General features: G+C 37.8%; 1 protein-coding gene across 9 annotated transcripts in view; it reads left to right on the forward strand.

Moving 5' to 3' along the window:
* Positions 1 to 20,558, forward strand: part of NCOA1 (nuclear receptor coactivator 1) — a 478,179-nt gene that overhangs the window by 22,127 nt on the left and 435,494 nt on the right. For all 9 annotated transcript variants that reach the window (XM_077152272.1, XM_077152270.1, XM_077152273.1 and 6 more), the window contains exon 3: positions 17,951 to 18,036. The gene's annotated coding sequence lies outside the window, so the exon portion shown is untranslated. The remainder of the gene's footprint in view (positions 1 to 17,950; positions 18,037 to 20,558) is intronic.

Consider the following 20,558-nt stretch of genomic DNA (forward strand, 5'->3'; position numbering starts at 1 on the left):
GGGCTGTCAGTAATATTGGATGGGGGATAGAACTAGTTGATGTTCTGGAAAGGCTGGCCTCTCTGCATTTCAGGACTTATCTGGTTCAGGGACCCATCTGGAGGGTGTAAGTTTCTGAAAAGTTACCCTAGTGCATGGAACATTTGTAGAATCTTATATAATGCTCCAGATATTCTTCAGGATTGGCAGGAATCATTTTGGTTGGGGTTTGGCAAGCCATGATAGGTAGCGCTGTCTAACTGAAGCTTGCGTAAGAGTGACCTCCAGAGTCACTCTACTTGAACTCTCTCAGCCACTGATACCTTATTTGTTACACTTCTTGTTATAGTGCCTTTTGATCAAATGGCACTGTTGATCCCATGGTGCCAGGGCCAGGCTCATCCCTGGGAGTCATCTCTGTAAGAAAAATGTCTAATGAAGATGGACATCTTTTCATGTGCTTTTTAGCCATTTTTATTTCCTCTTTGGAGAAATGTCTATTCATATCTTTTGCCCATTTTATAATTGTTTGTCCTTTTATTGTTGAGTTGTAGGATTTCTTTATATATACTGGATATCAAACCCTCATCAGATACATGATTACCCAGTATTTTCTCCCGTGGAATTGGTTGCCTTCTCACCATTTTGACAAAGTTCTTTGAAACACAGAAGTGTTCAATCTTGAGGATTTCTTATTTATCTATTTTTTTCTTTCATTGCTTGTGCTTTAGGTGTAAGGTCTAAGAAGCTACCTCCTATCACTAAGTCTTGGAGATGTTTCCCTGTATTTTCATCTAGGATTTTTATAGTACTGGTTCTTACATTTGGGTCTTTTATCCACTTTGAGTTAATTTTTGAGGGTGTGAGGTAGGGATCGTATTTCATTCCTTTGGATATGGATATCTAGTTCTCCCAGCACCATTTACTGAAGAGACTATTCTCTCCCAATTCAGTGGAGTTGGGGTCCTTGTCAAAAATCAAATGACCATAGATCTGAGGATCTATTTCTGAACTCTGTTTGATTCCATTAATCGATAAGTCTATCTTTGTGCAAGTACCGTGCTGCTTTGACCACTGTGGCTTTATAATAAGCTTTAAAATCAGGAAGTATAAGACCTCCCACTTCATTCATCTTTTTCAGGATATTTTTGGCTATTCATAACCCTTTTCCCTTCCAAATAAATTTGATAATGAATTTTTCCAATTCTGTGAAGTAGGTTGTTAGAATTTTTATTGGTATTGCATTGAATCTATACATCAGTTTGGGTAGAATTGATATCTTAACAACATTTAGCCTTCCTATCCATGAACATGGAATGTTTTTCCACCTTTTTAGGTATTTGATTTCTCTAAGCAATATTTTGTAGTTTTCTTAATACAGGCCTTCCACATCCTTGGTTAAGTTTATTCCTAGGTACCTGATTCTTTTAGTTGCTATTGTGAGTGGAATTTTTTTTTTAATTGCTTCCTTGATTAACTTACTCCTAGTGTATAGAAACATGACTGATTTTCGTACTTTGATCTTGTATCCCACTACTTTGTTGTAGATTTCTTGGGATTTTCCAGATATAAGATATCATCTTCAAATAATGAGAGTTTTATTTCTCCCTTTCCAATTTGGATGGCTTTTATTTCTTTTTCTTGCCTAATTGTTCTCATTAGAACCTCCAGGATAATGTTGAATAATGGTGGTGACAGTGAACAGCCTTGTCTCATTGCTGCTCTTAGAGGGAAGGTTTTCAGTCACTCCTCATTGAGTATGATGTTGGCTGTGAATTTTTCATATATGTCCTTTATCATAGTGAGGACATTTCCTTCAGTTCCTACCTTTCTTAAAGTGTTTTTATCAAGAAAGGATGCTGAGTCTTGTGAAATGCCTTTTCAGCATCAAACAAGATGGTCATATTATTTTTCCCTTTTGATTCATTAATGTGATGATTTTCTTGTGTTGAACCACCCTTACATGCTTGGAATAAACCCCAGTTGGTCATGGTGTATAATTCTTTAAATGTGCCATTAGATTCAATTTGCAAATATTTTGTTGAGAATTTTTGCATCTCTGTTCACGAGCACTTAAGAAAAATGTATATCCTGGTGTTTCATGGTGCAACAATCTATGTATGTCTGTTAGGTCTAATTAATTTATCACATTATTTAGGTTGATCATTTCCTTGTTGATCCTGTCTAGTTATATCTATTGAAAATGGTGGGGTGTTAAAATTCCCCACTATTAATGTAGAAACATCCATTGCTCCCTTCAGTTTTGTCAGTCTTTACCTCATATACTTTGGAGCACCTTGACTGGGTGCATAAACATTTGTTATTTCTTCTTGGTGAATTATCCCTTTTATTAGTATATCGTGTCCTTCCTTATCTAATATCTTTGCATTTTAAATCAATATTATTTGTTATTGATATAGCTATCCCTGCTATTTTTTGTTGTTGTTGTTATTTCTTGTGTGGAGTATCTTTTTCCACCTATTCATTCTCAATCTATTTGTATCTTTGGGTCTGTTTGTAAACAGCATATAGATGGATCATATTTTTTTATCCATTCTGCCAATCTGTGTCTTTTTATTGGGGAGTTTAATGCATTGACATTCAGTGTTATTACTATAAAAGCTGACTTGCTTCATCCATTTTATCCCTTGGTTTTTATCAGATCTACTGATTTTCTCTCTTTTTCTCCTCTTAGCTGTCTTTACTGGTAGTCATCATTTCTGTACTCTCCTCCAAATCTCTCTCCTGTCTTTTTTCTCCTCCCCATCCCCCCCCCAGCCCCGCCAGTGGACAGAACTCCTTTTAGTATTTCCTGTAGGGTGGGTCTCTTGTTAACAAATACTCTCAGCATTTGTTTATCTGTGAAAATTTTAAACTCTCCCTCACTTTTGAAGGGCAGTTTTGCTGGATAGAGAATTCTTGGCTGGCAATTTATCTTTCAGAATCTTAAATATATCATACCACTGCCTTCTTGCCTCCATGATGCCTGATGAGTAGTCAGTGCTTAGTCTTATGTGACTTCCCTTGTATGTGGTGAATTGCTCTTCTTTTGCTGCTCTCAGGATTCTCCCCTTCACTTCAGCATTAGATCATCTAATTAGTATGTATCTTGAAATGTGTCTATTTGGATTTATTCTATTTGGAGTATGTTGGACTTCTTTAATTTGTGTATTTAAGTCTTTTATAAGGGTTGGGAAGTTTTCCCCAATTATCCCCTCAAATAATCTTCCAAACCCTTCACTCTTCTCTCTTCCTTCTGGGACCCCAATGATCTTATATTTGTGTACTTCAAGTTGTCAATCATTTCCCTGAGATCCAAGTCAAAACTGTTGATCTTTTTCACCACTTGTTCTTTTGTGTGTCCAAATACAGTTGCTCTGCACTCTAGTTTGCTTATTCTTTCTTGTTCCTCCTCAAATCTTCTGTTATTTGCCTCTAATATATTTTTCAATTTGATCTACATTATCTTTCTGTAAGATTCGTTAGTCTTCTATTTATCCTTTTAGATTCGTCTTCATGCTCCTTTAGTGTCTTCTTGATATCCTTTGTCTTTAGCTAACTCACTGAAATTATTTAGATTTGTATGAATATCTTTCATTAGTTTCAAATTCTGTGTCTTTTTGTTATGATCATTTGGCTTTGCCGTATCTTCTTTCTTCTTCATATGGTTTGTGACTTTTTGTTGTTGATTTCTGGGCATTTGATTATCTTGATAAGGTTATTTTGAAAGTTGGTTTCCTTTGCTCTTCTGATATCTTGCCTTTGCTTGGGTTTGCGTTGAAGTTCTCCTTTGGCTCTTGGTTCGTCAGTAATTCCCAGCCAGACCAAGGTCAGGGACTATCTCGGTGGCAGCAGCCCTTTTGGAAGACTGGTGGAGTCTCGGCAGAGCAGCAGCTTGCCAGTCTGCACTTTCCCCATTTTCCCAGCAGATGGTGCTGTTGGGCCACCACTTCCCCACAGCTGGCCTCTCCCCACCTGCTGCAGCCCCAAGGCAGGGTCCAGACCAAGTGAAAATCGACTCAAGGCCAGAGGCCTCAGGGCCTGCTGGATGCCGTTGGCTCAGGGGGTGGGAGATGGGCACTGTGCAGCATGGCAGCTTTAGGTGCAATGGGTCTGGTGATTCCCAGACTCCATGTGGAAAGACTCCAAGCTGCGGGACTGGAAGGTTCAACTTGACCAGCTAGCAGCTGGCACAGGAGTGCTCTGCTTTTCACCTGCCAGCAACACTGTCTTGGGGATCAGGGAAGGGCGCCTGGTGTTGCAATGCAGCTGCCTGGCCCCCGCCTTTCTATTCCTGTACGCAGTTAGTGCCCTGAGCCCCAGTGTATAAAAGGTCAAGGCAGTGGGACCAAAATGTCTCCCTCGCCCGCCAGTTGTCACATCGGCTCTACTCCACCTCCCACTTTTTTCCAGTGGAGGATTTCCCAGACTCTCTAAGTCCAGACCGCCTGCCTCAGGGATGGGGGGAAGGCACTGAGCACCACAACAGGGTCTCAGTATGAGGTTAAGATCAGACTGCTGGCTCCCAGGCTCCTTCATGGATTGCCTTCCCTACCTCTCTCTGCTTTTCGGATGCCTGATCCAGCTGTTGTGCAGTGGCAGATCTTAGGGATGATCACGACTGAATACACTCATCCCAGTTTCTCAGTCCTAGTTTCTCCACTTTCCCATCTAGATCTTCCTTATATAATGCAGAAGCCCTTCAGAGCCCAGACTCCAGAACTACTGCATTGTTGTTTCTGCCTATTCTGTAGTTATTTTATGGTGGAGGAGTGAGTTTTGCCTGTTCTATTCCACCATTTTCCTGGAAGTCTCAACGCTATTAACTTTTGAAATAAAAACATGCGTATTGAAAAAGAAGCCATAACAAAGAAATCTAGGTGAATGTTTATGTGAAACTTTGGATAGCAAAGGATCTCTAAGCTGATGATAAAGGGGAAAAATGGTGGAATTTAACACATAATCATTAAAAAAATATTGTATATAAAAAAAAACAGCATAAGTAAAGATTTTCAACAAAGTTAGTAGCAACTGAACCTAGGGCTCAGATATTTAAAATTGTGTGTCCAAAATAAAACAAAAACACTGAGACTCCGTTTTAATGATGGAGGCCATCTGTATGTAATAAAGACGATTCTGGTAGATATAGGGCAGGTGCAACCAATTTGAAGGAAGTCATCAAGGAAATGTTAGTTTGGGCACTTGTTTTGATTACAAATAACAACCAAATTCTAACTAATTTAGATAATAAGGACACTATTAGCTCACAGAACTTGAAGTACAGATGTAGGGTAGCATTTCAGGTTAACCTCAGTCAGAGGCTCTGTCTCCATTTCCTTATAATTCTATTATCTGTCCTCCTTTGTGTGCTGGATTCAATCCCAGACTCCAAACGTCACATCTGAATACAAAATCCAGAGGAAAAAGACCTTGCTCTTCCCAAGACTCTCTCTTAAGATATGAAAACTTTTCCTAGAAGCCCCTTGCAAAAATTCCTTCTCATGTTTCACTGGCCTAAATTTGATTATATGTCCTTACCTGAATCAATCCCTGAAACCAGAGAAATGCCATGTACTGATCCTGGAGGAGATTTGAGAAAATAAACACTCTTTGAGAGTTTAGTAGCTTGGGTATGTCCATTTGGGAGCAGAGGGATATCCCTATTAAAAAATTAGTATTTTTTCTCTCTCTCTTGGGCTATGGATTTAATGGATTCAGTAGGTCTGAGTCCATTCATATTTTGGTTACCTGAAGTTCTTCTTCAAGTAATTTCTTCAAAAAAGGTTCCCGTGTACCATAGTCCCTGAATTCTTGAATGTTCAAAACTATGTCTATTCATCTATTGATTTTTTCACTAGAATAACAGTTTTGTCAGTTATTCTAGAAAATTCTTGGGCTACACTTTCAGTTCTTGGAAATTTTATAGGTATTACTCTAGAGTCTGTTCGGTTGTTGTGGAGATGTCTGATGTCAGCCTGATTATATTTCTCCTTATACATGTCTCTATCTTTTTACCTGTTGCTGAAAGGATTGTTTTCCTACCATTTGCTAGCATATGTTTTAAAAACATGAAAGAAGAAGTCATTTTTGGAGAAATATAATAGAAAACAGAATATAGCAGAATCTCTCCAAAATATCATTCACAATATCCTGGGTAAAAATTTAGACATAGAAAGGAAATGTGAAGAAATTAATGCTGAGATGGTTCGGATGTTGGATTTTAACAAAGACTTTATAACATTTATTATGCTCAAGAATGTAAAGGAAAATATGCTTATAATTAATTAATAAAAGAAAATCTGAGCAGAGAAATAGAAACTATAAGAACCAAATGTAAATTCTAAAATTGAAAACTGTAATATTTGAAATTCGAAAAAAATTCACTGGATGTGCTTAACAGAAGATTGGAAATGACAGAAAAAAGAGTCATTGAACTTGAAGAGAAATCAGTAGAAGTTACCCAATCTGAAGAACAGAGAGAAATGACTAGGAAAAATAAAATAAACAGAATCCAGGAACCTGTGAGTAAATATTAAAAGAACTAAAATATGTCTAATTGTCTAATTGAGTGCCAGAAGTAGAGAAGAGAGTTAATGGAGCAGAAATTTTATTTAAACAAATAGAAGCTGAAATTTTCCCAAATATGTTTAAAGACATAAATTTACGTATTTAAGTAGCTCCACAAACCCCCAAGATATAAATAAGAAAAAACTATACTTGTTTAAGGACGGTTTGTTGTATGAAATGTCAGAAACAAAAAAAAACCAAATATTATCATCTCTCGTATGGACTAACTATAATACAAAAACTCAGTGATCTATCTGAGCAGGCCATGGTGGCTCAGCAGACAGAATTCTCACCTGCCATGCCGGAGACCTGAGTTCGTTTCCTGGTGCCTGCCCATGGGAAAAAAAGTTAAAATTAAAAAAAAACATCTCAGTGATCTGAAGTCAAGAGCATGGGTTATCAGGTTGGGGCCTGCTGTAAAAGGTCCTAGATTGTAAGCTCTTACAGCAGCCACATATATTCATGAGTTATAACTGTTATTTGTAAATTCTAAGATACTGAACTGTTTGTTTATACCCTGGTGGTTCCCAGAAACTTCAGGTATTTGTGTGACACCTGAGTCTCAGAATTAGAGCTCTGAAGTTAAGGAAGTCAGCAGTACCCCACAAAGGAACTGTTTAAAAAGTTGGAAACAGGATCTGACTTTGAATAGAGATGTGAATGAAGCTGATCTGGACAGGACTAAGGTAATCAGAATACAAGGTAAAGGATGATATCGTCCATATTTTAAAACTTCAACTTCTGGGTGAGACCAAGAGGAGATATGTGTATTTGGTACAAAAGTTATATTTTGGGTAGTGTATTTCCTAATTTAACTTGTATAGTCAGTTTAGTTGAACACCATAAATACCACCATGGAATCTTGAATAGGGTATGAGACTTTGCTGGTTTGCCCAGGTTAGTATGATGCCCTGATAGATCCCAGAGTAATTTGGGCAGTGAATAAAGAACTATTTCAAAGGTCCCCTTGGGGCACTGGGGAGAAAGGAGGAAACTTCTCCATTTGGAGAATTTCTGATATTCTCGCAAGCAATGGAGATATACAAATCGATAGGCTGAGCCCTCAATATTGGGTTTTGCTCCTACGAAACTTATGTCTACAAAGGATAGGCTAAGCCTACTTAAATTTAGGCCTAAAAGTCACCCCCAGAGAACCTCTTTTGTTGCTCAGATGGGGCCTCTCTCTCTAAGCCAACACAGGAAATGAACTCACTGGCCTCCCTACTACGTGGACATAACTCCCAGAAGTGTAAATCTCCCTGGCAATGTGGGACAGAAATCCCAGGATGAGCTGGGACCTGGCATCAAAGGATTAAGAAAACCTTCTTGACCAAAAGGGGAAGAGAGAAATGAGACAAAATAAAGTGTCAAACAGAGTTGAGAGGTTATCCTGGAGGTTATTCTTATGCATTATATAGATATCCCTTTTTAGTTTATGGTGTATTGGAGTGGCTAGAGGTAAGTACCTGAAACTGTAGAGCTATGTTCCAGTAGCCTTACTTCTTGAAGATGATTGTATAATGATATAGCTTTTACACAGTGTGACTGTGTGATTGTCAAAACCGTGTGTCTCATGTTCCTTTTATCTACGGTATGGACAGATGAGGAAAAAATATGAATAAAAAATAACAAATAACAGAGAGGATGAAAGTTAAAATAAATTTGGTAGATGGAAATACTAGTGGTCAATGAGAGGGAGAGGTAAGGGGTATGGTATTTATGAGTTTCTACTTTTTCCTTTTTATTTCTTTTTCTGGAGTGATGCAAAGTTTCTGAAAAATGATTATGGTACTATGTACTGATGGTACACAGTGTATAGAATGTTTGTATGTTAAGTTTTTGTTTTGTTTTTTTTTTGCGTGGGCAGGTACCAGGAATCAAACCTGGGTCTCCAGCACGGCAGGGAAGAATTCTGCCACTGAGCCACTGTTTCACTCCCTGCATGTTAAGTTTTTATTAATAAAAATATTTAAAAGAAATTATATTTGCACACATCCATGTGAACTGGTGAAAACCAAAGATAAAGAGAAAAATCTTGAAAGTAGCCAGAAAAAACAACTCATATGCAGGAGAACAATGTTACTAATGGCTGTTGAATTCTCATCATATATAATGGAGATCAGAAGAGAGTAAAATGATATCTTTAAAGCACAGAAAGGAAAAAAAAAAAAAGTAAATCCAGAGTTCTTTAGCCAGCAAAATATCTGGCAAGAATGAAGGCCAAATAAAGATGTTTTAGGATAAACAAAAACTAAGAGAGTTCATCACCAGCTGGTCTGCACAGGAATACAAATAGAAATAGTAATGAACAGATTCAAAGGAATTAGAGAAAAAAAAACAAATAAATATGGAGGATAGAAAAAAGAATCAAATATGGTACTTAAAATCTATAGGATTTGGGGCTATAAAATCTGTAGGATCTGCCACAATGACTCAGTGGCTAAGTTCTTGCCTACCATGCTGGAGATGCGGTGCCTGCCCATGTGAAAAAAAATCTATAAGATGTGGCAGTCCCTGGCTGACCCTCCCTGTCATCACCACATGGGGGGAGCCAGCTTGTGCTCCCGGTGCAGGTCCCTGCTCCTGGCTCTGCGGGTAACTCAGTAACCCTTATGCACGTACAGAGAGCACATGTTCTGGCCCTGTCTGTCTGGCAGGGGCCTGAAGACCTCACCCTGCATGTTGAAGGAGACTCAGGAAGCTCTCCTGCAGAACACTGAAGGGGAGCAGGTAGGCCATGCTGCCTGGATTGAGGGATTACTGCTTATCGGACACACACTGCAATGCCTGGGACCCTGAGGGAACTGTTTCCTAGGGAAGAGGGATGTACATATATATGTAAACAGGAAAACTCCTAGAGCCACGTGTGCATGCACAGAACAGGATCCATGGGCAGAGAGGATCCAGGAGGCCCTCGTGCTTTGGAGCTGTTCTTCCACCTCAATGCATGGAGAAGCCCTGAAGAGCACTCCCGCAGGTCAATTGGCAAAAGACTAGGAAAGGTATTTTCTTTTTTTTTCCTACTGCCTTTTTGTTCTTGTTGTTAGTTAATGACATTCAAGGAAAGGCCTGCCACAATACTATTTGAATGTAAGCTTACGGAACAGATGCTTTTGAGTATAAATTCCTGTATTAACACTTTAAATATCAAAACGTTCAGGTTTCTAAGAAGGTTACAAAGAAACAGGAAACAATGGCTCTGGCAAAATAAAAGATTAAAGCTTTAGAAACCATCAATGAGGAGAACCAGACCTGGGTCATGCCAGAAAAGACTTTTTTTAAACTGGCGGTAACTATGCCCAAAGAGCTAAAGGAAAATATGGACAATGAACGAAAATAAATCAACAAAATGACAGATGAACACAAAGAGAATATTAATAGAGAGATGGAAATTATTAAATGAACCAAACAGAGCTGAAGCCCACAGTAAAATTAAAAATTTCCTAGAGGGGTTAGAGAGCAGAGAACTTGAAGATAAGACAAATAAAATCATCCAGTATGAGGAGAAGAAAGAAGAGAGAGTGAAGAGAAGTGACCAGAGCCTAAGGAACTGTAGCACACCATCAAGCATACCAGCATGTGCATTCTGAGGGTCCCAGGAGGAGAGGAGAGGGAAGAGAATTTTTAAAAATAATGGTGGAAAACATCACAAATTTAATTACAGGAATGGCTATATCCAAGGCACTCAACAAACTCCAAACATGATAAACCCAAGAAGACACACACTGAAACATATTATAATTAAACTGTCAAATGCCAAAGATAAAGAGAGAAACCTGAAAGCGACGAGAGAGATACCTGTCATGTACAAGGAAGCCTCAACGAGATTAAGTGCTAGTTTCTCATAGGAAACCATGGGGGCAAGAAGGCAGTGGAGAGAGAGAGCAGAGCATGCTGCAGCACCATGAAGCAGAGAGTCCACAAGCCAGCGACCTTTGGAGATGAAGAAGGAAAATGCCTCCCAAGGAGCTTCATGAAATAGGAAGCCAGGACAGAAAGCTAGCAGATGATGCCCTATTCGCCATGTGCCCTTCCAGCTGAAAGAGAAACCCTGACTGTGTTCGCCATGTGCCTTCTCACTTGAGAGAGAAACCCTGAACTTCATCAGCCTTCTTGAACCAAGGTATCTTTTCCTGGATGCCTTTGATTGGACATTTCCATAGACTTGTTTTAACTTGGACATTTTCTCGGCCTTAGAACTGTAAACTAGCAACTCATTAAATTACCCCTTTTAAAAGCCATTCCGTTTTGGTATATTGCATTCCAGCAGCTAGCAACCTAGAACAATATGTACATAAAGTTACCCAGCTTCTTCTGACATCCCTAAAAGAAGAATTAAAAGCTTTGAATAGGACACGTCCTCATCCAAGTAGGAAAGAATAGTAGAAATATGCCATCAATACCACTATACCAACCAGGAAACAAAATCACATAAATGTTGTATATCATACTTTTGAAGACCTGGGATAACCATGGAACTGAATAGGACTAAGTCAACTAATGGTCCAGGGAGTGATGAGACCTTCCTAGGTGAACTCAATCTCCATGTACTCCTAAATTGGCTCAAAGAAAAATGAATTCATGAACATTTTTTTCTATTTCCCACTTATCTTCTTTCCATATTCTTCAAATATCAGTCATTATGACTTTTTAATCATATTTCAATATGTACCTCTAAATGATAAGAGTCCTTTTCTGAAATGTAATTGCAATACCATTATTACATTAAAGAATATATCCCTTATTAATAGCATCAAATATCTAGTCAATGTTGAAAATTCCAATTGCTTCAAAAGTTTTTGTTTGTTTAATTGGCTTCTTTTAATTAAATATGGTCTACAAATTATACTTGATTAAAATGTCTCAGCAAAAAAAAAAAAAGAAGGCAGTGGGTTGATACATTTAAGGTGCTGAAAACAAAAAATTGCCGACCTAGAATTCTACGTCTGGCAAAACTATCTTTCAAAAATGATGGAGAGGAGTGCACAGGTGGTTCAGTGGTAGGATGCTCGCCTTTCATGCAGGAGACCTGGGTTTGATTCCCAGACTATGCACCCCCCCCAAAAAAAATAATGATGGAGAGTTTAAGACATTTCCAGATAATCAAAAGCTGAGGTATTTCATCATCATTAGACTGGTCCTACAAGAGATGGTAAAGAGAGTTTTGCAGGTTGAAAGAAAGGACAATAAACAATAGATAAAAGCCACATGAAGAAATAAATATCTGTGGTGAGGATAACCATATAGGTAAATATAAATGCTATTGTATTCTTGGTTTGTAATCCACTTTTTACTTCCTAATTTACATTGCATAGTATGTAACTGGTTTTAGACTCATAATGTATAAATACAGAATTGTCAGAAGAACTACATAAAGGTGGGGACCTGGAGAGTTATAGAAATAATTTATGTGTGCTATTGAAGTTATGTTGGTATCAAAATAAAGGAAATTGTTATAGATTTAGGAATTTAAATCTAAGCCCCATGGTAACTACAAAGAATATATTGGTGAATATACAAGCTCATGGACAAAAAGTAGACTACAAGCTGCCAGGGCCTGGCTCCAGGAGGAATGGGAGTTAATGCATAATGGGTGTAGGGTTTCTTCTGTTCAGGAAGATGGAAAAGTTTTAGTAATGTAAGTTGGTGAGGCACAATATTGTGAGTGTGATTAATCCCATTAATAGTATGCTAGGGAATGGTTGAGATGGGAAACTATGTTTTGTATACATGTTCCCACAATTAAATAAAGAAAAAAAGAGCAACTGAAGAGACAGTGACAATTAAATGCAATATATGCCCCTGTATGGGGCCTAACAAGGGAGGAGAAAAGGTTCAATAGGACATTATTGGGACATATGAAACAATAGGAATATACTGCATGCTTTTTATCAATGTCAAATTTCTTGAACTTGATAACTGCCCTTAAAATGAACCTTTTCTTAGAAAAGGTACATAGCAGTGTTAAGTGTTCAAGGCGTGATGTATACAACCTATACTCAAATGTTCAGAAAATAGATGATAAATGGATAGACAATAGATACATGAATGTTAGAATGACATCAGAAACGTTAAAATCGGTTGATCTGGGTATCTGGGGGTTGGGTTATCTGTATAGGTTTTATATTATTTTTGTAACTGTCTTGTCATTTGAAAATAGTTCAACATAAAAAGTTTTAAAATGCTTATGGATTAAACATTAAATAAAATTAAAAAAAATAATTTCCAATCTAAAATTCTATACATGGGCAAAGTATCACTTAGATGCAAAGGAAGAAGAGTGACATTTTAATATAGGAATACCAGATATGTGTTTCTGAATAAGAGGAAAAAGCCAAGAAAGAGAAAGACACTGGATTGAGGAAACAAAAGATTTAATGCATAAGCCAAGGGAAAAGAATTTCCCTCCAGCACTAGGATCTTGGTGATGGGAAGTTTCAGGATGCAGCAGCCATAGTGAGTGACCAGTGGAGGTAAGAGCAAGAAACTTAAGCCTCCGTGGGGAATGTTTCCAGGGAGAAAATTAAACTGATAGATTATGTGGTGTATTTGAATGTGTTCAGAAAAAAATGTTTAATTCTGCTGGATAGTCTAGTGTTGATTAGTGATTTCTGCATGGAAAATGAAGCAAACAAGGGACAAACAAAACAAGGCAGTTATTAACACCAGGGAAAACATAAAATTGTTCAAAGAGAAAATGTCATCCTTAGTATGCAGGATCAATTATAATAATATAAAAATGAATATTTACTTAAACAAAAATGGTAATGTAGCTAAGTTGGGAAGATGGGAATGAGGAAGTATATGTGAATGAATATATTTGAGGGAAGTGATTTAAGAAAGCTAAATCTTTAGTTAGCATAATAGCAAATCATAGAAAATAGCTAAACCTAAAAACTCAAAAAATGACAATGTAATCATGTAATTAAAACTGGAAGAAACAGACAAAAAAGTTTAAATAATGCGACTTAAAGAAGTAGGAATTGGAAGTGGGAATCAGAAGGGCAGAATTCTGCTATTTTCCATTGTAAGCTAACCATTCTACTTGCATTTTAAAAATAGGTCTATGAGTTAGTTTGGTACTAATAAAGAAACAGAAAGAAAAACATATCACATGTGTGGGCTGAGGTCCAAAATAGTCACATAGTAATATTTCTTATCACTTTCCCACCTATTCTGGTAACTCCTCATATTCCTCCTAAAGAGTTCTTGGAATTTCTATGCAATAGCTCACAGGCATTCTGTGAATTTGTTTTCTTGGCTGCCTGAGAGTGTCTGGGTCTTGTTCTTCTCTCTTCAGAGACCAGTTGAAGACCACACCCCTGTTGGCTGTTTGCTCTCACTGGTCTCTAAACCAAGGTTGCCAATACCTGGTGTCAAATTGTTGGTATTTGTGCCAGTGATGCTACTTCTTGTCTCTGCTGATGCTGCTGGCTTCAAGGCTGTTAACATTTCACACCTTCTCTGCCCCTCACAGTTGTGCTATCCTAAATGGGAGAAATTTCTCTCAGTTTCCAGAGTCAGGAAATGATCCTCTCTCCTGAGCATCTGATTGTATCTTTCATCTTATGAACACTGTGGACATGCAGCTAGCTTCCCTTCTTTCTTTGGGCCGGCTGCTAGAAAGCCCTGAGTTAAATCTGCATCATATTTCTAGGGGGTAGAGAGGATTTTAGGGCCTGTCTGTTTGTGTGTTAGTTTTATGTGAATTTCAGGCTTACTCTGTTGGTTTTATCCTTATGTTCTATCTATCTATATCTATCTATCTGTCTGTCTGTCTGTCTGTCTGTCCGTCCGTCCGTCCGTCCATCTATCTATCTATTGATCTATCTATCTACCTATCTATCAAGCCATCTATTGATCTATCTATCTAACCTATGTGAGGTGACTCAGATCCTCTTTTGGGGGAGGGATGGCAGGTAGGCAGTTATTCAAATAACTGAGTAAATAAATAATAAAAGTTATTTTAGGCTACAAAAATCTTTTCCTTTTACTGAAGTCCCTATATCTTAGGACTCAGACTGGATCCATGGTACCTATCTTGATTGCTGTAGCTTCATAGTAAGCCTTAAAACTGGGTAGTGTGATTTCTTCAACTTTGTTCTTCTGTTTCAAAATTGTTTTAGATATTTTAATTCCTTTACCTTTCATATAATTTTAGAATCAAATTGTCTAGATTCATAAAAGTTCCTATTAGAATTTCTTCTTATGACAGCTTTACATGCCATAAAACTTACCTTTTTTAACTTTTTATTTTGAAATGCTTTCAAAATTATGAAACAATTAAAAAATAATACAAAGAACTCCAACAGACCCCTATCCTGCCCCAGATATCTAGATCTACTAATTTTAACATTTTGTAACACTTGCCTTATTCTGTGTCTATATCCATCTGTCAATCCATCTATTTATCTATCTACCAATCTGCCTGCCTATCTACCTGTCTATCAATCCATTTTCTATACGCTTGTATACATCATGCTGCTTGAACACATAATATTGGCATGTACATTTCCTAAGACCAAGGATAGTCACTTATGTGGTCATCTTAATTGTAACTATCCTGTTCAAGAACCTTAATAATGTTGTATAGCTTACAGATATTCCAATTTTTTTCATATGTTCCAATAATGTCCTTTTATGCCTTGTCTACTCCCTTGCTAGATCCCATCCAGGATCATGTATTGCATTTAATTGTCATTGTCTCTAGTTGCTCTTTCTTTTTATTTTTTACTTGTGAGAACATATATACAACATTAATGTTCCCATCTCAATCATTTCCAAGCATAATATTCAATGGGATTAATCACATTTGAAAAATTGTACTCTCACTATCTTCTATCACTAAAACTTTCCCACCTCCCTAAACAGAAAACCTACATGCATCAAGCTTAATTGTGCATTCCCCTTCCCCACACTCCTGGCAACCTTATCATCTACTTCCTGTCTGTAACCTTGCGTATTCACCAATATTTTCTTTGTAGTTATTATGGGTTAAATTTAACATCCTATAGCTGTAACAATCTCCTTTGCTCTGATACCAACTTAACTTCAATAGTATACACAAACTATATTCCTGTCTCCTTCTGTCCGCCCACCATTATGCAATTCTCATCACAGATTATATGTTTATATATTAGGAGTTCAAAATCACTGATTTATCACTACATTTTATGCATTTGCCTTTTAGATCCTGTAAGATGTAAAAAGTGGACTACAGGCCACAAACACAATAGTGCTGGCATTTGTATTTACCCGTATCATTACCCCGCCTGGAGACCTTTCACCTTCATGTCGCCTCTGTCCATTGTCTCGTGTCCTTCCCTGAAGAACTCTAGCATTTCTTAGAAGACCAGTACAGTGGTGATGAACCTGCAGCTTTTGTTTATCTAGGAATGCCTTAATCTTTCCCTCACCTATAAAAGACTATTTTGCTGGATATAGACTTCTTGTTGGCAATTTTCTTTTGCTTTTTTGAGGTTTTTTGTTTGTTTGTTTTTTGCATGGGCAGGCACTGGGAAATGAACCTGGGTCTCTGGCATAGCAGGTGAGAACTCTGCCACTGAGCCACCATTGCCCAATTCTTTTTTGCTTTTAGCAGTTTAAGTATGTTATCCCAATGCCTTCTTGCCTCCATTTCCTCTCATTGAAGCTCCCTTGTATGTGACATATAGTTTCTCTCCTGTGGCAATTAGAATTCTCTTTTTATCTTTGTAATCAATGGTTTGATTATAATATGCTATGGTGTGGATCTGATTGGACATATCCTGTTTAGAGTTCATTGAGCTTGGATGTGTTTTTTCATATCTTTTTGTTAAATTTGGGATGATTTCTGCCATTATTTCTTTGAATGTTCTTTCTGCCTTTTTCTCTCTCTCTTCTTCTGGGACTCCCACCATGCATTTATTTATACACTTGATGGTGTCCCATAGATTCCTCAGTTCCTGTTCACTTTTCTTCATTCTTTCTTCTTTTTTGCTCCTCAGACTGGATGACTTCAATTGTCTTGTTTTCAAGTTCTCTTCTGTTGAACCCCTCTGGGGAATTTTTAATTTCACTTACTGTGGTCTTCAGCTCTGTTTGTTCCTTTTCATAAGTTCCATCTTTCTATTGATAGTCTCTTTGTGTTCAACTGTCATTTTTCTGATATCTTTTATTCCATTGTCCATATTTTCATTTAGCTCTTTGAGCATAGTTACCACCACTTAAAAAAATTCTTTGTCTAGCATATGGTCCTCCTCATTGACGGTTTTTAATGCTTTAATTTTCTGCTTTGCTTAGGCCATAACTTTCTGTTTCTTTGTATGTTTTATGATCTGGACATTTTAATATCTTAATGTATTATTGCTGCAATTTAACTCAGGCGTTTGTTCCTTAAGCTTATGTTGTGGTAGTGTTATGACAGAGCTTTCCTTGAATTCCATGAATCAGTACAAAAGAGAAGGAAAAAAACCCCACAGCTTTCCCAGTGTTTGCAGATTGACTTATGTGAGTGCTCTGCTTCTGGCTTATCCATACAATGAATTTAGAGAATAGTTCCAAACCAAAGCATAGGGGTCTCTCTCACCCTTTCTGCCCATGTGTCTTATCTCAGGCATGCATATGTAGCACTAGGAATTCTCCTGTTTACACAGATACATGTCCCCTCTTTTCTAGGAAACAGTTCCCTCAGGGCCCCAGGCATTGCAGTGTGTGTCCTATAAGCAGTAATCCCTTAGCCCAGGCAGCATGGCCTACCTGCTCCCCCTCAGTGTTCTGTAGGAGAGCTTCCTGAGTCTCCTTCAACATGCAGGGTGAGGTCTTCAGACCCCTACCAGACAGACAGGGCCAGAACACATGCTGTGCACAAGGTTTACTGTGTTGCCCGCAGAGCCAGGAGCAGGGACCTGGACCAGGAGCACAAGCTGGCTCCCCCCATGTGGTGACGAGAGGGAGGGTCAGCCAGGGACCACCAGATCCTATAGATTTTAAATACCGTATTTTTTTATTTTGTGCCTGACCTGTTACTGTAGTTCTTTAACTCTTTTCTGGAGCATGGAGAAAGGTGTTTCTCCTAGTTCTTCCTCATTGTTCAAAGCTTCTGTGTCAAAATTTACCCTTTAAAATTAAAATAAAAATTTACCCTTTTAAGGTATACAATTTGGTTTCTCTTAATACATTCACCATATTGTGTAGCCATTACCACTGTCTAATTACAAAGACAGCTGCAGCCATTCTTCCCATGCCTTATACCCTTTTGCCATGCAGCTTTGCCATTCACCCACATCAAAAAATGAAGTCTACTTCCCTTACCCTTGAATCTGTTCTGGCCTGTGATTTATTTATTAGGATGTGGCAAAAGAAACACTGTGTGATTTCTAAACTTTGGCCTCAAGGAGTTTTGCTTTTTTGTTTTCTCCCTTAGAATTCTTCTCTCAACATAGAAAAAGCCCAGGATGCTAGACATGGAGAGAGAGGCCCAGTCATCCCAGCCATTCCAGACATTCCCAGGTGAGGCCCGAGATACATGAATGAGTTCGTCATGGGTCATTCGCCCCGAGCTGAGCTCCCAGCTGCCTCCAGCCATGCAGGTGGCCCAGGTGAGGCCAGTAGAACTGTCCTGGCAACCCTTGGCATTGTGAGCGGTAATAAAGTCTTGTTTCTTTCTTTCTTTTTTTTCTTAATGCAACATAGGTAACAGATATACCCATCAGGTAAGTGAGTTAAGCTTGTCTTGGTCATGGCATATTATCATTATCATTTTATATATTGCTGAATTCCTTTTCCTAATGTTTTCTTTAGGATGCTTGCTTCTATGTTCATGAGCATTTCGTCTGTAGATTTCCCATTGTGTATGCTCCTTATTAAATTTTTATGTGAAGTGAAATTTGCTTCTTGACATTATTTGGGGTGTTTTCTTTTTCTGTTCACTGAAATACTTTGTATAGGTGAATTATTTGCTTCTTGTATTATTGAGAGAACTTGCTCCGAAAATAGTCTGGGTCTCTTGGTTTCTTTGTGGGACTAGTGTAAGCTGATTAAGTTTCTTTAATGGTTATAAAACCCTCCAGGTTTTCTAAAAAAGCAAACAAACAAACAAAAAACCCTTTAGATTTTCTATTTTTTTTCCAAGTCAGTTTTAGTAAGCTCTATTTTTCTGTTTTCAAATACCTTGGGAAAAACTTGTTCAACGTATTCTTTCTTTTCAATCTTTGCAACTTCTGTAGTTTTATCACATTTTTTATTTCATTATTTGTATCATCATTTCTTTCTTTTTTCTGTCCTCCTTGTTTGGTTTTTTTAGAAGTTTGTTTTAACAATGATTAAACTTTTGACTTTGATGCTCCTCTATTTTCTATTTTTTTAAATTATTTCTTTCTACTTGCTTTAGTTTCGCTCTGCAGTTCTGACGTCTTAAGTTGGGTACTTAATGTTAATTTTCAGACTTTCTTCTTTTCTTTTTTTAAACATTTTTATTATAAAATATGCATGGAAAGGTAAACAAAATATAAATTGTAAATTAACTACAATTTATAAAGCAAGTGCACATGTACCTATCACAGGGCAAGAAAAATATTACTAGCACTCTAGAATAGAATTGTGTGTCTGATCCAAATGATAAGCCTCTCTCTTCTCCCGGAGGTAACTATTATAGTGAGCTTGGTGATATTCCCCCTTGCTCTTCTTTATGCTTTTACCACCTACATATTTATCTCTAAAAACCATAATTTAGTTTTGCTTGCTTTTGAGCTTTATATCATCGGGGGCAGACAGTATATATTCTTGCTTCTTCCATCCCACTTATGACTGTGAGTTTCCTGTAGCTGTAGTCATTTATGTTTATTGCTGAGTAATATTTTATTGTATGTGTATACCATGGTTTATTTAGTCATTCAACTGTTGATGGACATTTGGGGTATTCCCATTTACATTCTTCGTGTTTTAGTTTGTAAGCTGCCGCAATGTGATACACCAGAACTGGGGCAGCTTTTATAAAGGGGAGTTTATTAAGTTGCAGGTTTACAGTTTTGAGCCTATAATAATGTCCAAACTAAGACATCCAGGGAAAGATACCTTAATTCAACGAAGACTGATGGGTCTGGAACAGCTCTGTCAGCTGGGAAGTCACATGCTGCATCTGCTGGTCCCTTGCTCCTGGGCTCCGTTGTTTTCAGCCTCTCTTCCTGTGAGGAGTCCTCACTTTGCTTCTCTGGGGCTGGCTTTCATCTCTTGGCTTCCCTTGGCTCTCTCCAGGTTCTGGCTTGCTTAACATCTCATGCCAATGTCTGCTGGGCTCCAAGTATCTCCAGACATCTATGCCTCTGTTCTCCAAATATCGGCATCTGTGTCAGCTCTGCTCTGAAGTTTCTACCGGCTTTGTCATTTCTGAGGCTTCTCCAAAATGTTTTTGCTTTTGAAAACACTAGTAAACTAATCAAGACCCACCTGGAATGGGTGGAGTCACATCTCCATCTACTCAAAAGGTCACACCCACAATTGGGTGCACCACATTGCTGTGGACATAATCTAATAAAAAGTTCATAACCTACAGTATTGAAACATGATTAAAAGGAACAGCTACCCCCACAAGATTGAATTAGGACTGAAACATGGCTTTTCTAGGAAAAATAACACTTTCAGATCAGCATACTTGGTGAACATACACTTGAATTTTTCTAGCGTGTATAATGTGGAGTGGAATTGCAGGTCCTAGGGAATGTGTCTCTTAAAATTTTGTCTTATAAATACATGCTATTTGCCAAAGTGGTCTTTTGCAATTTATGCTCCTACAGAAAGCATATAAACTATAAGCTTGCTTGTTGTTCCATATCCTTACCAAAATTTGGTATTGTCAGATTTTTAAAGTTTTGGCAATCTGGTGGATATATAGGGTATCTCATGGTGGTTTTAATTTACATTTTCCTGATTACTAATCAAGTTTAATACCTTTTCATATGTTTAGTGACCATTTAGACTTCCTATTTGTGAAATGCCTTTTCAAGACTTGGACCATTTTTCTACTGAGTTCTTGG

This window comes from Tamandua tetradactyla, chromosome 3 (assembly GCF_023851605.1).
Source record: "Tamandua tetradactyla isolate mTamTet1 chromosome 3, mTamTet1.pri, whole genome shotgun sequence".
Classification (NCBI taxonomy): domain Eukaryota; kingdom Metazoa; phylum Chordata; class Mammalia; order Pilosa; family Myrmecophagidae; genus Tamandua; species Tamandua tetradactyla.